We start from the raw sequence: 11,433 nt of genomic DNA, 5'->3' as shown, positions 1-11,433 counted from the left end.
AGATGAAAGCAGTCATTGTCAAGAGATCACATTAGGGTTTCCACTTCTGACACTAACACAGATATATAAATTCTACACACTGTCTACTGACTGTCCTGGCACTGCCTCCAAGGTCACGTCCCTGGGCATGTGTGTGTCTGTGTGTTTGTGTGTGTGTCTGTGTCTGTGTGTTTGTCAGACTGCAACTCTTAGCTCATATACCTAGCCTAGACCGATAATTGCTAATATGAGTCTGTGATTGTGATTTATTGATGATATCATCATGGCTTAATCAACACCCCAGACATTACACAGACAATGACTTCACTGTTCTGTCTGACAACTGAGATGTGTGTGTGTGTGTGTGTGTGTGTGTGTGTGTGTGTGTGTGTGTGTGTGTGTGTGTGTGTGTGTGTGTGTGTGTGTGTGTGTGTGTGTGTGTGTGTGTGTGTGTGTGTGTGTGTGTGTGTGTGTGTGTGTGTGTGTGTGTGTGTGTGTGTGTGTGTGACACCTGAGAGAGGTGTTATTGAATGACTAATTACAGGAAACAGTCAAGGATGAGTCCATTTAGCTGAATTAATTTGGTTGGGGATAAAAAAATTCACACGCACGCCACACACACATTTTGACGTATCCTGGCCCGCTAAAGAACATGACAGCGTGTTGAGTCTCTTCCTCACGCGCATGCACACACCCTCACATCACAGCACAAGCAGAGCTTCCATCTCCATAGGGAGAGAGAGAGGAGTCACATATTGTGGCCCCTAGATTGGAAAACAGGAACAGGAAGTAGCATCGCTGGAGAGAATAGGGGAACAGGTTGCTCCCCCACATGCCATGTAGTGTGTGTGCTCCTACGTGTGTGTGTGCCTTTCGTGTAGCTCCTTCAGTGCCTGGTATCTGTCCCACCTCAGCAGTCCAGTCCTACAGAGACAGCTGTAACCTATAATACAGTAGACACAGTAGTAGTAGATGGCTGTTATGGTGGCAAGACCTTTAAACAGGTCAACATTCCCAAAGCCACGGGGCCAGGTGGATTACCAGGAAGTGTACTCAAAGCATGATCAGACCAACTGGCAAGTGTTTTCACTGACATTTTCAACCTCTGAGTCTGTAATAACTACGTTTCTCAAGCAGACCACCATAGTCCCTGTGCCCAGGGAAGTGAAGGTAACCTGCCTAAATGATTACTGCCCCGTAGCACTCACGTCGGTAGCCATGAAGTGCTTTGAAAAGCTGGTCATTGCTCAAATAAACAGAAGCCTCCCGTGTACCCTAGACCCACTCCAGTTCGCATACCTCCCAAACAGATCACCAGATGAAGAAATCTCAATCGCACTCCACACTGCCACGCTGATCCTCAACACTGGGGCTCCTCAGGGGTGTAAACTTAGTCCGTTCCTGTACTCCCTGGTCACCCCCGACTGCATGGCCAAACACGACTCCAACACCATCATTAAGTTTTCTGACGATAAAACAGTGGTAGACCTGATCACCGACAATGATGAGACAGCCTAGCACTGAGATGCAGTGCCTTAGACTCCTGCGTCACTTGAGAGCCACCAGCCGATGTCTGCTACTGTGTGTCTAGGTGTGTGTGTGTATGAGTGTGTGTTTGTGTGTGTGCTTGAGACTGCGTAACTGTGTGTGTACCCAGAGAGTAAAGCCAGTGTATGCTACCCAACAGCAGTAGCTTACTATCCTGGACAGCAGTGACCAGGGGAGAGGCTTTCCTGGGCAGCAGTGACCAGGGGAGAGGGTCTCCACGTCCTGTCTCCATTAGCAAACGTTTAGCGCTGCATTAACAAGTCGTGGTTGTCATGTCCTTTAGAGGGAAGAGGAAGGGGGGAAGACAGAGAGGGAGAGAGAGAGAGAGAGAGAGAGAGAGAGAGAGAGAGAGAGAGAGAGAGAGAGAGAGAACTATTCTTAATTTTATTGGCACCGGTATTACAATAATAATTATATGTAATTTTGTGTGTGTGTGTGTGTGTGTGTGTGTGTGTGTGTGTGTGTGTGTGTGTGTGTGTGTGTGTGTGTGTGTGTGTGTGTGTGTGTGTGTGTGTGTGTGTGTGTGTGTGTGTGTGTGTGTGTGTGTGTGTGTGTGTATAAAATAAATATATTTATATATATTATTATTTGGAGTTTTTTCAATGTACTTTACTTTAAACCAGTGAATATCACATATTATAAATGACATCACTAACTATCTTGGAATATCCAGGGCCTATACTCTTCACATTTTGGTTATAAAACAACAAATCCAGAATGGATTAAAAACATCAAGGGACAGGACACCATAATCCTACTGGAAACATGGTGTCGTGGAGACATAGATACTCAGTGTCCCTCAGGCTATAGAGAAAGTTTACTACCATCAATCAAACATAAAAATGTTAAACGGGGCCGAGACTCAGGTGGAATCATCATTTGGCATAAGCAGGACTTAGTACTGAATGAAATGAAAAAAGGTACTAATCACATTTGGCTAAAAATTAACAAAGGTACAATCTATTGTGACAATGATGTTTACATATGTGCAGCTTATGCTCCTCCTTCAGATTCATCATATTATGATGATCAGTTTATTGACAATCTCCAGACAGAAATCATTACATTTCAGGCGCAGGGTAAAGTGCTTCTTTGTGGAGATTTCAATGCAAGAACAGGTTCTGAGCCTGACGACACTGATGCGGGAGGTAACCACCACATATTTGTACACCCCTCCTTGTACAGTAGCCCTATTATCAATAATAGAAACAGTCCTGACCAAATACTGAACAAACTCTACAACTTAAACCAATCGTACAGATGGGCACAAGACAGACAGTGCAACGAGATTCATTGAAACATTGAACTCAAATTACATGATGAACTGTATAAAGAAGGTGTCAATTCGGCTACTAAGAAGGTGTCAATTCGGCTACTCAAAACATGAACTGCATATGGAAACAGAAAACAAAATGTTTCTGGAAAATGGGTTGATAATGACGGGTTGATAATGACGGGTTGATAATGATGGGTTGATAATGATGGGTTGATAATGATGGGTTGATAATGATGGGTTGAGAATGATGGGTTGATAATGATGGGTTGATAATGATGGGTTTATAATGATGGGTTTATAATGATGGGTTGATAATGATGGGTTTATAATGATGGGTTTATAATAATGATGGGTTTATAATGATGGGTTGATAATGATGGGTTTATAATGATGGGTTTATAATGATGGGTTGATAATGATGGGTTGATAATGATGGGTTTATAATGATGGGTTTATAATGATGGGTTGATAATGATGGGTTTATAATGATGGGTTGATAATGATGGGTTGATAATGATGGGTTTATAATGATGGGTTGATAATGATGGGTTTATAATGATGGGTTTATAATGATGGGTTGATAATGATGGGTTTATAATGATGGGTTGATAATGATGTTGATAATGATAATGATGGTTGATAATGATGGGTTGATAATGATGGGTTTATAATGATGGGTTGATAATGATGGGTTGATAATGATGATGGTTGATAATGATTGATAATGGTTGATAATGATGGGTTGATAATGATGGGTTGATAATGATGGGTTGATAATGACGGGTTGATAATGATGGGTTGATAATGATGGGTTGATAATGATGGGTTGATAATGATGGGTTGATAATGATGGGTTGATAATGATGGGTTGATAATGATGGGTTGATAATGACGGGTTGATAATGATGGGTTGATAATGATGGGTTGATAATGATGGGTTGATAATGATGGGTTTATAATGATGGGTTGATAATGATGGGTTGATAATGATGGGTTGATAATGATGGGTTGATAATGACGGGTTGATAATGATGGGTTGATAATGATGGGTTGATAATGATGGGTTGATAATGATGGGTTTATAATGATGGGTTGATAATGATGGGTTGATAATGATGGGTTTATAATGATGGGTTGATAATGATGGGTTGATAATGATGGGTTGATAATGATGGGTTGATAATGATGGGTTGATAATGATGGGTTGATAATGATGGGTTGATAATGACGGGTTGATAATGATGGGTTGATAATGATGGGTTGATAATGATGGGTTGATAATGATGGGTTGATAATGACGGGTTGATAATGATGGGTTGATAATGATGGGTTGATAATGATGGGTTGATAATGATGGGTTGATAATGATGGGTTGATAATGATGGGTTTATAATGATGGGTTGATAATGATGGGTTGATAATGATGGGTTTATAATGATGGGTTGATAATGATGGGTTGATAATGATGGGTTGATAATGATGGGTTGATAATGATGGGTTGATAATGACGGGTTGATAATGATGGGTTGATAATGACGGGTTGATAATGATGGGTTGATAATGATGGGTTGATAATGATGGGTTGATAATGATGGGTTGATAATGATGGGTTGATAATGATGGGTTGATAATGATGGGTTGATAATGATGGGTTGATAATGATGGGTTGATAATGATGGGTTGATAATGATGGGTTGATAATGATGGGTTGATAATGATGGGTTGATAATGATGGGTTGATAATGATGGGTTGATAATGATGGGTTGATAATGATGATAATGAGTTGATAATGATGGGTTGATAATGATGGGTTGATAATGATGGGTTTATAATGATGGGTTGATAATGATGGGTTGATAATGATGGGTTGATATAATGATGGGTTGATAATGATGGGTTGATAATGATGAGTTGATAATGATGGGTTGATAATGATAATGGGTTGATAATGATGGGTTTATAATGATGGGTTGATAATGATGAGTTGATAATGATGGGTTGATAATGACGGGTTGATAATGATGGGTTGATAATGATGGGTTGATAATGATGGGTTGATAATGATGGTTTGATAATGATGGGTTTATAATGATGGGTTTATAATGATGGGTTGATAATGATGGGTTGATAATGATGGGTTTATAATGATGGGTTGATAATGATGGGTTGATAATGATGGGTTGATAATGATGGGTTGATAATGATGGGTTGATAATGATGGGTTGATAATGATGGGTTTATAATGATGGGTTGATAATGATGGGTTGATAATGATGGGTTTATAATGATGGGTTGATAATGATGGGTTGATAATGATGAGTTGATAATGATGGGTTGATAATGACGGGTTGATAATGAATGTAAAACAATTAGAAAAACAAGCAATATTGGCATAATTGGGCCCTGGCAGTAAATAAAAAATAAAATAAAATCATGATTTTCACTCCCAAAAAAGAAGATGTCAGAAACACAACTATGAATTCACCCTGAACAACATCATAATTGAACACACTAAAACCATATCTGCATCGGGAAACTTTAATATAGCAGTGAATGCATCAAAGAAAAATCCCGCAGAGCAATGTATGCAATAAAAATGAAATTATTCAAAATCAACATCTCAATTAGAATTTGGACCAAAATATTTGACAGTGTAATCGTACCAATAGCTCTTTACGGAAGTGAGGTTTGGGGGCAAGTCCAGAGAAATTCGCCAACTAATGCATGTAGGGCAGAATTGGGCCGCTTTCCAGTAGTAATGAAAATACTGAAAATATCATTCAAATTTTGGCTACATCTAAATTCAACTCCAAAATCAAGTCTGCAATTTAGAGTACTTCATGCCCAAGAGCTGAGCCCAGAAACGAGCCCTCTCAGTCAGCTGGTGTTGGACCTCACCAACCAAGCTGAGCCCAGAAACGATCCCTCTCAGTCAGCTTGTGTTGGACCTCACCAACCAAGCTGAGCCCAGAAACGAGCCCTCTCAGTCAGCTGGTGTTGGACCTCACCAACCAAGCTGAGCCCAGAAACGAGCCCTCTCAGTCAGCTGGTGTTGGACCTCACCAACCAAGCTGAGCCCAGAAACGAGCCCTCTCAGTCAGCTGGTGTTGGACCTCACCAACCAAGCTGACACCAGCACTGCCCTTCACAGCTGGTGTTGGACACACACACACACACACACACACACACACACACACACACACACACCACACACACACACACACACACACACACACACACACACACACACACACACACACACACACACACACACACACACACACACACACATGAGGAACGTGCTCCTGTGACATACAAAAAATGATCCCCTTGTGTTTGGTGTTTGATCTGGAAGGAACAACTGTGTGTGTGTGTGCTTGTGTGCGTGTATGTATGTGCGTGTGTGTGTGTGTGTGTGCAGTGAGAAAGCATCCCTTTCTCTCTCAGTCTATCATCAAATCCATCAATGTGGAAAAATGATTGGCACTCAAGCATTTATTCAATCACAAGTCTATATCTGACTTCTAAAAATAATGTTTTCATCTGACAAGAACTAAAAATCTGACAATAATTTCATTTCAGATGAAGAGAGAGGAAAGGGGTCAACACAAATGAAACTCTCTCTGTGTAAAGGAAAGTAAAACTCTCTCTGTGTAAAGGAAATTAAACTCTCTCTGTGTAAAGGAAATTAAACTCTCTCTGTGTAAAGGAAACTCTGTGTAAAGGAAAGGAAACTCTGTGTAAAGGAAAGGAAACTCTGTGTAAAGGAAAGGAAACTCTGTGTAAAGGAAAGGAAACTCTGTGTAAAGGAAAGAGAGAGTTTACATACACAGACAGGGCGAGTCCTGCCTGTTGGTGATGGATTTTCTTGGTTTTCCAAACTGGGAATTTCAGCGTTGATGAGATGAATTGCGGCAGAGAATTCCGCTATTCCCCGAGCGCAGTGACCCCTGAACCCTGACCGGGAGCAGCTAAAAATAGCTGCAGCATAATCATGAGCCTCTCTCTCTCTCTCTCTCTCTCTCTCTTCTCTCTCTCTCTCTCTCTCTCTCTCTCTCTCTCTCTCTCTCTCTCCTCTCCCTCTCTCTCTCTCTCTCTCTCTCTCTCTCCCTCTCTCTCTCTCTCTCTCTCTCTCTCTCTCCCTCTCCTCTCCCTCTCCCTCTCTCTCTAAAAAGAGGCAGATGCTGCTGGAGCCAGGCAGGGATCTCTCCTGTAACCCACTAAGCTGTGCTGAGCTGAGGGAAGTCTTACTTACCTCAACCTAAAACATCTCCACTCTAAGACAGTCTCAGAGATAGTTGGAGTCAATTCAGTCAACCCAGGAAGTGAATTTAAAGTCGATTGATGATTGGAAAAAATCCCTATAGAAAACGATGTAACAGTCTTCTATTCACTTCCAGAATTGACTGAATTGAAAACTGAATTTGACCCCAACACTGGTAGGTGCCATTGTCATAAAAAAAATGTTAAAAATAGGACAGCACAGCTTTCAAAAGGAAACCTTTTAGTTTATAGTATCACAGGAAAAAAAATAACATGCATTCGTCTCACATGAAAGGAATTCTATTTAAAGCTCTTTTCGTGTCCAAAAATACCCCCTCCCCTCTCCGCTCCTCCTCCTCTTCTCCTCCTCTTCTTCTACTGGTGCAAAGGCTGCAGGGCATTCCGAACTCTGGGAGAACATAAAAAAGTGTAACTTGGGAGGCGATCTGTAGGAATGCTCATACCATTACTCATACCATTGTTTGATCTTGCATGAGGCCCCATATCTGCTGGATCATGAGAGACAGGAAAGACGTGTGTAATATGGATTAAAGACAATGTGCTTATGTGTAGTAATAGTGATATGCAGTTATTTTATTCCAGTTAAAATCGACTTGCGTCACTGTATTCCAATGTTTTCTTTAGCATTACTGGATCCCCCTAAAAAGGCAATAATTGGTCTCTCTTCTGCTGTCTCTATCCCTCTACATTCTAGGCATTTAGCAGACGCTCTTATCCACAGCAATTAAGGTTACGTTTTTTTCACCTAAATGGCTTGGGATTTGAACCAGCAAACTTTCAGTTACTGGCCCTAGCTAAGCTACTCTCTCCGTCGCTCTCTCTGCTCTATCTCTCTCTGCTCTCTCTATCTATGCTCTCTATCTCTCTATCGCTATCTTTGCTCTCTATCTCTCTATCGCTATCTTTGCTCTCTATTTCTCTATCGCTATCTTTGCTCTCTCTCTCTCTCTATCGCTATCTTTGCTCTCTCTCTCTCTATCACTATCTTTGCTATCTTTGCTCTTTGCTCTCTCTCTCTCTATCGCTATCTTTGCTCTCTCTCTCTATCGCTATCTTTGCTCTCTATCTCTCTATCGCTATCTTTGCTCTCTCTCTCTCTCTCTATCGCTATCTTTGCTCTCTCTCTATCGCTATCTTTGCTCTCTCTATCTCTCTCGATTTTTCCTTGCTTTCTCTCTATCTTTCCTTGCTTTCTCTCTCTCTCGCTCTCGCTCTCTCTCTCTCTCTCTCTCTCTCTCTCTCTCTCTCTCTCTCTCTCTCTCTCTCTCTCTCTCTCTCTCTCTCTCTCTCTCTCTCTCTCTCTCTCTCTCTCTCTCTCTCTCTCTCTCTCTCTCTCTCTCTCTCTCTCTCTCTCTCTCTACTCTCTCTCTCACTACTACTGAAAGACCAGGAAGCAGATGGTCCACAGGGAAATCAGGTAGACGTAGGCTACCCTCCTCTCCAGCTCCACACCCTCAAACCAGGAGGCAGGTCCTCTCCACCTCCCCTCCCTCTCTCCCCCTCGTCTTACCAGCACTGTAAAACCAGGAGGCAGGTAGTCCACAGTGAAATCAGGTAGACGTAGACTAGCCCTACACCCTCACTCCTCTCCACCTCCCTCCCTCATCTTACCAGCACTGTAAAACCAGGAGGCAGGTAGTCCACAGGGAAATCAGGTAGACGTAGGCTAGCCCTACACCCTCACTCCTCTCCACCTCTCTCCCTCATCTTACCAGCACTGTAAAACCAGGAGGCAGGTAGTCCACAGGGAAATCAGGTAGACGTAGACTAGCCCTACACCCTCACTCCTCTCCACCTCCCTCCCTCATCTTACCAGCACTGTAAAACCAGGAGGCAGGTAGTCCACAGGGAAATCAGGTAGACGTAGACTAGCCCTACACCCTCACTCCTCTCCACCTCCCTTCCTCATCTTACCAGCACTGTAAAACCAGGAGGCAGGTAGTCCACAGGGAAATCAGGTAGACGTAGGCTAGCCCTACACCCTCACTCCTCTCCAACTCCATCTCCAATAGAAACTTCTCTAACATAAAATATGTACATTGCGGTATCCCTCAGGGCTGTTACTCTTCTAATTTTTTTTAATAAATTATTTGCCACTTGTCTTACTAGAAGCTAAAATGACTATGCATGCTGATGATTGCACACTCTACACATCAGCACCTACAGCCAGAGAGCTCACTGACACTCTTAGCAAGGAGTTACTGTCAGTTTCCGGGAAATAGGTAGGTAGCAATAAACTGGTCGTAAGTACATCTACAACCAAAATCATTGTATTTGGTTCAAAGTGTTTTCTAAGGCCTTTTCCCCAACTGGAGCTGTGCATAAAGGGTGTGACCGATGAACACGGTGAAGAGGAGGAGTAACACTGAGTAAGGAAACACATTGCCTTTAACTGCTTACATAGAACTAACATCAACAACATGGATGATCATCTTTCAGAGTTGAGGGTTGACAAGAAACTGACTACTTTTTTAGTAAATAGGTGTGTGTTGGAAAATGCCTAACCTCTTGTATAATCTCTTTGCTTACACATCAAACAGACACCCCACTATGGGTTTCTTCACTTTACCCAAACCAAAAACAGATTTAATGCTTCGCTCAGTTATGTATAGAGTCATGTCATCATGGAATGATCTGTTACCAGAGGTTTCTCAGTTATGTATAGAGTCATGTCATCATGGAATGATCTGTTACCAGAGGTTTCTCAGTTATGTATAGAGTCATGTCATCATGGAATGATCTGTTACCAGAGGTCTCTCAGTTATGTATAGAGTCATGTCATCATGGAATGATCTGTTACCAGAGGTTTCTCAGTTATGTATAGAGTCATGTCATCATGGAATGATCTGTTACCAGAGGTTTCTCAGTTATGTATAGAGTCATGTCATCATGGAATGATCTGTTACCAGAGGTTTCTCAGTTATCTATAGAGTCATGTCATCATGGAATGATCTGTTACCAGAGGTTTCTCAGTTATGTATAGAGTCATGTCATCATGGAATGATCTGTTACCAGAGGTTTCTCAGTTATGTATAGAGTCATGTCATCATGGAATGATCTGTTACCAGAGGTTTCTCAGTTATGTATAGAGTCATGTCATCATGGAATGATCTGTTACCAGAGGTTTCTCAGTTATGTATAGAGTCATGTCATCATGGAATGATCTGTTACCAGAGGTTTCTCAGTTATGTATAGAGTCATGTCATCATGGAATGATCTGTTACCAGAGGTTTCTCAGTTATGTATAGAGTCATGTCATCATGGAATGATCTGTTACCAGAGGTTTCTCAGTTATGTATAGAGTCATGTCATCATGGAATGATCTGTTACCAGAGGTTTCTCAGTTATGTATAGAGTCATGTCATCATGGAATGATCTGTTACCAGAGGTTTCTCAGTTATCTATAGAGTCATGTCATCATGGAGTGATCTGTTACCAGAGGTTTCTCAGTTATGTATAGAGTCATGTCATCATGGAATGATCTGTTACCAGAGGTTTCTCAGTTATGTATAGAGTCATGTCATCATGGAATGATCTGTTACCAGAGGTTTCTCAGTTATGTATAGAGTCATGTCATCATGGAATGATCTGTTACCAGAGGTTTCTCAGTTATCTATAGAGTCATGTCATCATGGAATGATCTGTTACCAGAGGTTTCTCAGTTATGTATAGAGTCATGTCATCATGGAATGATCTGTTACCAGAGGTTTCTCAGGCAACAAGTTTAGCTCCCAAAAAACAGATAAAACAACATCTTGTATCACAGTGCCACTCATCTTCTTAAAGAGCTATACCGATATGAATATGTATGAATAGTGTAAATATCATTTTTGTTTTCTCTTTGTGTCTTTCCAATATATAACACTTTATATATATATATATATATAATGACTCTATACATAACATATATGCTGTACCACTCAAAAGTTTGGACACACCTACTCATTCCAGGTTTTTCATTTATTTTGGACTATTTTCTACATTGTAGAATAATAGTGAAGACATGGAAACTATGAAGCTGGTTGAGAGAATGCCAAGATTGTGCAAATCTGTAGTCAAGGCAAAGGCTGGCTACTTTGATGAATCTCAAATATAAAATATATTTTGATTTATTTAAAACTTTTTTGGTTACTACATGATTCCATATGTATTATTTCATAGTTCATAGTAAATCCTGGAATGAGTAGGTGTGTTGGAATTTTGACAAGTACTGTGCAGTAGCTAATGAGGATCCTAATAAAAATCCTCCCCCTTTTCTCTACTCTTCATTACCATCACTGTGAGAGCAGGAGGCAGGTGGTCCACAGGGAAATCAGACACACCCTGGTTGGAAGACTCCTGGGAA

Source organism: Oncorhynchus keta, chromosome 34 (genome assembly GCF_023373465.1).
Source record: "Oncorhynchus keta strain PuntledgeMale-10-30-2019 chromosome 34, Oket_V2, whole genome shotgun sequence".
NCBI lineage: Eukaryota > Metazoa > Chordata > Actinopteri > Salmoniformes > Salmonidae > Oncorhynchus > Oncorhynchus keta.
Note: the sequence above shows the minus strand (reverse complement) of the source record.